Source organism: Sardina pilchardus, chromosome 7 (assembly GCF_963854185.1).
Source record: "Sardina pilchardus chromosome 7, fSarPil1.1, whole genome shotgun sequence".
In the NCBI taxonomy this organism is placed as follows: domain Eukaryota; kingdom Metazoa; phylum Chordata; class Actinopteri; order Clupeiformes; family Clupeidae; genus Sardina; species Sardina pilchardus.
Window position 1 is genome coordinate 11,502,953 of NC_085000.1, and position 8,614 is coordinate 11,511,566.

General features: G+C 48.1%; 1 protein-coding gene across 1 annotated transcript in view; it reads right to left on the reverse strand.

Moving 5' to 3' along the window:
• LOC134087321 (opsin-5-like) overlaps nt 1–8,088 on the reverse strand; it is a 72,370-nt gene extending 64,282 nt beyond the window's left edge. The window contains exon 1 of the mRNA XM_062540753.1: nt 7,860–8,088. The gene's annotated coding sequence lies outside the window, so the exon portion shown is untranslated. The remainder of the gene's footprint in view (nt 1–7,859) is intronic.
• Nucleotides 8,089–8,614: the final 526 nt, after the last annotated feature.

Sequence of the window (8,614 nt, forward strand, 5' to 3'; positions counted from 1 at the left end):
CAGCGACCGCTTGAAATGGCATACCAACTAAGCTGGGGACGCTTTGAAGTCCTCCATCCACGCTGCCACCGAAAGCCATTTAAAAGGAACAGCGTGTCGAAAATCCATACGCGGAAGGGTGCGACTTGAAGGCAGTTCTTCCACAAGGGGGGCACTTTAAAAGGCCTTTTTAATCAGCAGGGGGTCTTGCGGTTCTCTGTTTAACATCAGTGCTTTTGTATGTGTGTGCATATTTGTGTGTGTGTGTGTGTGTGTGTGTGTGTGTTTGTGTCTCTTTTCAAAACCTCTAAAGTCAGATCACCCAGTGCTTTACAGGTTGATATAGCATTACACACAGAGGCACACATCAGCATTCAAGTCTGTTCTTTCTTTTCCCTTCCTCCTCCACAGGCCGCTCCTGTGCTTCACTCTTTAACTTGCAGTTTAGCTTAACGGATTGCAGCAGCCTCAGTGGAGGTGCATATATAACAACGTCAGCCTCTTGCATTTCACCCCCTTGGAAAGGGTGTGTGTGTGTGTGTGTGTGTGTGTGTGTGTGTGTGCGTGCGTTTGTGCGTGCGTGCGTGTATGCATGTGTGTATATGTGTGTGTGCGTGCGTTCGTTTGTGCGTGTGTGTATGCATGTGTGTGTGTGTGTGTGTGTGTGTGTGTGTGTGTGTGTGTGTGTGTGTGTGTGTACTGTGTGTGTGTATGTGTGCACAGGGCTCAGCTTTGTAACCTGGAGACACGATTGCTCAGGCGGTGCCCTCTGAGGAGCGGCGTGGCGAATCAGCCGCGAATCGACTGTGGGGCGTCTGGATCACAGGTGAGAATGGGTGCATATGTAGCTCATGGAGATGATTTCCAATACTGTATTCTCTCTTTTTCTCTCTCTCTCTCTCTCTCTCTCTCTCTCTCTCTCTCTCACACACACACACACCCACACACACACACACTGTCTCTCTCTCTCATACACACATGCACTCTCTCTCTTTCTCTCTCTCTCACACACATGCTCTCTCTCTCCCTCTCTCTTTCTCAGTCTCATGCTCATATTTTCTCTCCCAACCAAAGGCAGACCCCCATCGAGAAGAAGCGAAGCGAATGCATGAAGCGAAGCTAAATTGCATAGCAGGTTTCTACAGATGACTTACACACATTTAATCTGGTTGTCTTAGGTGCCAATTGGCCTGCTGCTTTCTAAGCTTGAAGAATGACTATTATATGTCGGGGACAAACCACAGCATTCACAAACAAATAACCATACATTTATGAAGGCAGTCCTCTAAAGAGTTGTTCCGTTGTGTAAGCCGCAGTTGGCTTGGCCATGCCGATGATTTCTGTGTTCTCACACACGCAAAATGCACACACACACACACACCCACACACACACACACACACACACACACACACATACACACACACATGCTGAAGTGGGCTTCATTATCACATATCAGATCAGATTTCAATCACCAGCAGCCTCGAAGGACCCATTTGGAAAAAAAAAAATGTTACCACTGGCCTATTCCCACACACACACACACACACACACACACACACACACATACATGCAAGCGCACACACACACATTCTCTCTCTCTCTCTCTCTCTCTCTCCCTTTCTCTTGCTCTCTCCCTCATGCATACACAAATACACCTTCTCAAGAAGACCTTTACAACTCCTTGCTGGCTGCACACACACACACACACACACACACACACACACACACACACTCCCTCCTCAGCTGTCACCCAGCCTCTCTGTCTGTGTCTGACACCCTGCCTTTACCCTCCATCACCCAGACCACTCCCCCCTCTCCTGACACCAACAAAACATGCTGCTACACAAGGAACTATTGGAGAGCTGCTGACGAACATGAACAAAAAGCAACAACAACTGCGCATATGCAATACAGCTACAGCCTGCAATATACCAGCAAATCTGCAGTGACTGAAAGGGCTATTAAGAATATAATATATGACAATAGAATGTAAAATATAAGACTTGTCAAAGATACAACAGGGAAAAGCAGAGGAGAGGTGGTTTCAGTCCGATTGGTTTCCTTCTGCCAATGCTACACAATGGCCGTTAGGCAGAACTGAAAAGGGGGGACAATATGGTGGAGACTGAATGACACTTTCATTCAGGACAATCAACTCACAATGCCTACAGCCCCCTCACACACACACACACACACACACACACACACACACACCAATGGCGTATCACTTTGCATTGTAAAATGTAACCCCTAACACCCCCCTATCCGTCGACACCACACACACACACACACACACACACACACACACACACACACACACACATGCTGGAGCAGTTTTGCTGTGTAAGATGTAAGCCCCATCCCTCCACGGCGGCCCTCTTGGCCCCGGAGGATGTGCCACAGGCATGTCCAGCTTAGCTCAGTCTGTCCCTCTGCTTCAGCGAGTCCCTCTCCTCCTGTCACATTCGCTCTGACTGCCCGCAGAGGAAAACAGATAAAATGCACACACATGCACACACACACACACACACACACACACACACACACATACACACACACATATTCAGACCTATCCAAAGAAATGCACACATACACAATTAATAACACACTATTACACACACACTATTACACACACACACACACACACACACACACACACACACACACACACACACACACACACACACACACACACACACACACACACACACACACACACACACATTCGCCCACACAAAGTCACCACACCATGTGGCCTTATGTAAGCAACTGTCATCAGCACGCCCATAAGGAGAAGCCTCTCACATCAAACATCCGACGCATGATATCTGCCACCACGCTGTCAAAGCCCATTAAGTCACACCAATCAACAAATATCAGCATTGGCAAGCACAAGCACTTTTTTTGTGCTGGTGCAAATAGAAATGTCACATCCCAGATAACGGCAACCAGAGCAGCTCCCTGTACACTTCAAAGTGAGGAGCCATTTAATGTGGTCCAAAGCGACCGAGTTAAAGATTTTGGGGTAAACAGGGAAAAAGTGAAGAGCAAAGAGAAAAAAAAACAGAAAAAAGAGGACAAAAAATATGAACAGAACTTTCGCATTAGTCTGTTCCAGAGTTGACACGCAGACGATTGGTTGTCAGCCCGGTAAAGCTGCCGCCAAATGCCTGTCTAGGCAAGTAGAGGGGGCTGGCAAAATGACCCTACTAAAGAGCACCTGAGCTATCAGCTGGAGAAGAGTCTCCGGAGAACTCGCCCGCCTCTCATCACACTTTGGACGCCAGACAAGAAGACAGGGGCAGGAGGTGTTCAGAGAGAGGGAGGGAGAAAGAGAGATAGGAGCGAGAGAGAGAGAAGAGAGAGGAGAGAGAGAGGAGAGACAGAGATAGAGAGAAAAAGAGAGAAGAGAGAGATAGAGGAGAGAGAGAGAACAAGACATGGTAATAGTGGTAATCGTGGCTTCCATGACAACGGCAAAGTGTTACAACTTCTAACTGGCCAGCTCTCCTTTGCATACATTTCATTCCAACTTTTCAGTTCTTCCTTCTGTTCGCTTCTTCTTTTTGGCTTCTTTTCCTCAAACTTTTGGTTTTCTCTCCTGTGTGTCATTGTCCTTGCCGAGCGCACTCCGCAGCCTACTCAACCACATTCCACATTAATGCTGACAAGCGGGAGGGCAGCGTGTCAAGAAGATACAGAAAGAGAAGGATCGGCCATGAGACAAGCACATTGTCATTAACAAGAGAGCGGGCCGCAGTAAATCCCTCTTGCTCTCCTCTCAAGTCTTTAGACGCCCACCCCTTCCTTTCTACTTTTCATACACTCTCCTTTCCATTCCCTCCCATGCTGCAGTTCTCCTGGCCATTCTTATTCTCACCTCTCTTCTCTGCTCCTCTCCTCTTTCCCTCTCTTCTCATTTTCTCCTCTCTTCTCCACACCTCTCCTCGTCTCCCACTAACAGTCACTCCTGAAACCTCTCCCTATCTTGCCAATTCAAGCCTCCCTCTGACCAATCCAACTCTATGTTTTCCTGTTCTCTCCTCACTTATTTCTGTGGGTTTTTTTTCTGTTTTGTTTTGGGTATGTCTTGTTTTCTCTCTTTGTCAGTTTCCTTTTTACCTTCAATAAATAAAACGTCAAAGTCAGTCTCCTCTCCTCTGCTTTGCTCTCCAATGCCCCTCTCCTCAAAGCTTGCATTATCTTTCCCTCCACCTCTCTCTTTAAAGGGCTCTATCCACCTCTCTTTTCCCTTACTTTTCCTCTCCTTTTTTCTCCTCAAATCTTGCTCTCCCTTTCCATCACCAAGTCTCTTCTAAAAGCTCTACAGTCACACTCAGCCAATGTCCAGGATCTCCTCTCCTCTCATCTCCTCTCACATCTCCTTGTCTCCTCTCCTCTCCTGGACCTCTCCTCTCCTCTCCTCTCCTCTCCTCCCCTCTCCTCTCCTCTCACATCTCCTCGTCTCCTGTCCTCACCACATGCTCCTTATCCCCTCTTTATTCACACACCTCCCCCTCTCTTCCTCTCACCTGAATCCTCTCCCCTGACCTTAGCTCTGCTTACATCCTGCTTTTATCTTATTCTTTCCCAGATCCTCCTTTCCACTCTCTTCTCATCCTCGTCCTCTCCCCCTCATTCTCTCCTCCTCATCTTCTTCTCGCCTCCTCATCATCCTCTCATCCTCTTCCTCTCACCCTCATCATCTCCACCCTAAACTCCTCTCACCCTCCTCATCTTCTCCTCCTCATTGTCTCCACACTAAACACCCTCTCTCTCCCCCCCTCTCCTCTCCAAACACTTCCTCGCCCATAAAACCCCTTTCTCCCCTCCTCACCATTCATCTCGTCTCCCATCCCATCCTCTCCTCCTCTCCCATCCTATCCTCTCCTCCCCTTTCCTCTCCCATATTCACCACTCCTCTCCTCTCCCATCCTATCCTCTCCTCCTCTCTCCTCTCCCATCCTCACCACTCCTCTCCTCTCCTCCCGCAGCCTCCTTCTAGCCTCTTCTCTCCAAGGTCACCCTGTCCTCTCCTGTCCTCTGCTCCCCCTCTCCCGACCCCTCCTCTCTTAACCTCCTTCATCTCTCCTTTCATATCACCTCCCATTCCTCGATTCCCTTATCCCCTACGACCATCATGTCTTTCCTACCTTCTAACCTCATCATTTCTCTCTCTCCCCTGTATTATCTCTCTCTCTCTGTTCTCTATGTCTGTTGTTTCCTGTGCCGGGGGTCCTGAGGCGGTGGCTGGGGCCGGTGAGTGCCCGCGGGGGGCTGTGCCCGTCAGCAGCGTGGGCATTAGCGCCCAGCATGGCTGAAAATGAGGTCTGGGCTTGGTGGTTACATAAGCACCACTAAGCTGTATGGAACCCTAAATTAGAGCTGCATATTCCTCCGCTCCCTCTCTCTATCTCTCTCTGCTCATATTTCTCTCCCTCTATTCCTATCTCTCTCTCTCTGTCTCTCTCACTACCCTCTCTCTCCCTCTCTTCCTATTTCTCTCCCTCCATTCCTCTCATCCTTTCTTCCTCACTTTCTCTCTCTCTCACTTTCTCTCTCTCTCACTATCTCTCTCTCTCTCTCTGGTGACCAGTGACACAGTGCAGATAGTGCCATAGTTAAGAACACATGAGCCAGTGGTTTTTAATGCAGCACATATTGACCATTAGCATGTATTTATGTGTCTGGGTGTTTTGTCTGTTCCTGCTTATGAAATCACTCATCTGTGAGGGCTTCCAGCATGGGTGACTCACGCTAATGTATATTAGGGACATTTAGAGGAAATCGGGCCAAACAAGCACAAGACAAGCTGAAAGCAGAACAACCAGCAAAACACAGTTTTTAAATGACACTCATGCTGTACACCTGCACTTCTAGATCTCCTCATCTCATCTCTCTACCTCTATCTACTGTACCTTTCTTAAAGTCTTTCCATCTCCCTCTCTTAAACCCCTCGCCATTCTCTCTCTCATACACATACACATACACACACACACACACACACACACACACACACACACACACACACACACATGCGCACGTATATATACACACACAGAACAAGTAACATTTGAGAGTAGATGGAAATATTGATTAAATATGCTGCAATGAACAAGTCGGCAAAGTTCAGTGGGAAAGTCAAATAGTGAAATGATGTCCAAGAACCGGCAGTGACTGTTAAGGTCAGTGATTAGCACAAGGCCACAAAAGACATTGAGTGAACAAGGAGCACTCCACAGAAGGGCTACAAGACAGATTATTGACATCTGTCAAACCAGGCAACATCAAATGCTGTGGGGAGTGCTGTTATAGTGGCTATTAGAGCAGCTGAGATACGGTTGTCAAAATAAAGCTCCAGGCTTCTAGAAAGAACAACAGACACACTGCAACGGATATACTTTAACCCACTCTACATTCACACTGGTATTTATTTAATACAACCGTTCTTTAAACAACACAATTTGGCTTTCTCATCAAAAAGCTCTTTCTCTCTCCAAGTATAGGCCTGCAAGCGCTGCCAAGCAACACCTTCTACTTTGTAAAGAATGCTTTTCCTAATATGTCAGCTTGAGTGCATGGCTGGAGCTTTATGTAGCATTTCCAACACATTTCTCATTTTCTTGAGAGTTAAGCCAAGATCAAGAATTCAGATCTTAGGGCTCTTAGGGATCTGTCTTGAACAGTAGAGTTGACTGCACTGTAAGACCGCTTCTAAGATAGATATCCAAATGTAAGTAAAGCTTTAAGTAGGCAAAGCTTCTGATGTTAAAACTGTTAAATGAGAAATCGTATTTGGTGTCATCACCGTGTCTGGGGAGTTAGTGTCCAATAATGCTCTGTCCTTTTGTTCCCTGTCCCATGCGGAAAAGCAGAAGACTAAAAATCCGTTCTTAAAATCACCAGGCTATCTGTCCTTCACTTTTTTCAAAATGAAGAAATGCAGTCAAGCGATGCTCCGTTTGTTTGTCATCAGAATGACCTCAAAACCCTAACCTCACATCTGCTGAGGTGGCGAGCCATATAGTGGACACTACCATTAAAAACAGAGAAAAAAGGAAAAACGAAAAAAACGTTTACACACACACGGTCATTAAACAGTTGAGTTGAGCAAAGATGAAGGCTGCCAACAAGCCTCCTTTGTCCTGTCCATGCTACGGCATCCAGGCCCCCAGCCAGATGTCCCATTTTCATGATGAGAGAAAAGCAGTGTGTGCGATCATGCTTCAGAGAGACTGAGAAAGAAGGAAAGAAAGAGAGAAAGAAACGCTTAATCTTAAGCAACGAGCAGCACACTCTGAGAAGTCCAAAGGTAGAAAGAGCATGTTGAGAAATGTTGCGAGTCCTTTGAGGACAAGAGCAAGCGTCTGGAGGAGGTGTGTTGCTCTTTTCGGCGGCAGTGCTGTTGCTCTTTGAGTGAATTATTCCTCAATCTCCAAGTCCCAGCTGAGGACCAGACTGAAAGCTCACAGGTCAGACATGGCCACGGGTTTCTCACGCACAACACACATCATATGTGAGACTACAGAAAACAAACGCAGCGGTTCGCCGATATCCAAACTATGCCCCTCAGACACCTCTAGAAATAGCATCAGCACAAACAAACAAACAAACACACCAGCAAACAAGCTTTTGGGAAGGTCGTCCAGTATGGCACGGCACATGTTAGCAGCATTTGAAGTCTTAACAGACCGACCCCTGATCCCCTCAAACAAAAAAAGGTTCTGACCCACACAACCCACACAAACTCCCCCCCCAGCAACCCCCCCCCCCCCCCCCCCCACACACACACACTCACACACCCCCGGTCCAGTAGCCCGTGGCGGAGGCAGTAGCATTATCGGCAGTCGCGCGCAGCGCCTCCGTGGCTTAGCCTTACCTTTCAGGGAGAGGCAGGGTGTCCTCAATTAAACTCATGGAGGCCAGGTGGGGGTCCAGGGGAAGCTCCCTGCTCCCTGCAGGCTCACCCCAGCTGGAGTGCGTCGTCTTCGGGCAGAGTGCTCGGGGTGGAGGGGGGTGAGATGGAGGTGGAGAGACGGCACCACCGGGGCAGGAGACCAGAAGAGTCAAGTGTGGACCGGTCCAGATAGCATGCTGAAGAGCTGTGTCTTCCCCTCGCTCTCACTGTCTCTGTGTGTCTCTCTCTCTCCTTCACACACACACATACACACACACACACACACACATGCGTGTGTGCATGGACACACGCATACACACACACTTACATTTGTGAACAGATATGAACACACACACTCACTCACACGCAGACAGACAGACAGACACACTAATAGACAGGACTCACAGACACACTCAGCGGTGTGTGTAGGACACACACCCTCACACAAACACACAGACACATGCGGGCATGGTGAAAAGCAAACAATTCACAATTCACAACGGACGTTCTTACTGTCTCTCTTTCTGCCCTTACTCTCTCTCTCTCACTCCCTCTCTCCTTTCTCTTTCTCTCTCGCTCTCTCTCTGTCTTACTCAGCAGCAGTCAGACTTACAGACACACACACACACACTCACACTCGCGCAGCCAGACATGTTTTTGGAGTAAATCCGCGCAGCGTGGAAGACAGGAGCTGAGTGCAGGAATGACAGTCCAGCCAGAGAGTGCGGAGAACAGCG